Raw genomic sequence first — 415 nt, forward strand, 5'->3', positions numbered from 1 at the left:
AAAAAAAAAAAAAAAAAAAAAAGGTTCGAGTTTCGCACTTCAGTTACCGAATAACCAGAGAGGTCTTCCCGAGGAGGCACACACGTATTAAACAAAATGCAAGTATTCAAAATACGTCCCCGAGAGGTACACACATAAAAGGTAAAGTTTCAGAATATGGAGCGGTCTTCCTGGAGAAGGACTCACGTCTAAATTTTCAAAACTATCACTCCTTGCAACTCCAGGAGGTGCACACAGAAAAAAGTTTCAAACTATATCTGGAAGGACAACACTCTCACAGCGGGTATCCTGCAACGACTACGCCATTAAAAATAAATGTCTCGCTCCAATTTATAGGAGGGAGAGGAGGTTCTTTTATTATCTATATACCCGGTGTGAGATTAAGAAGCAACGGTTCAAATGTTGGTCCGACCAG

Source organism: Lagopus leucura, unplaced genomic scaffold (genome assembly GCF_019238085.1).
Source record: "Lagopus leucura isolate 7727_CA_CO unplaced genomic scaffold, USGS_WTPT01 27962-0_obj-0_obj, whole genome shotgun sequence".
Lineage (NCBI taxonomy): Eukaryota > Metazoa > Chordata > Aves > Galliformes > Phasianidae > Lagopus > Lagopus leucura.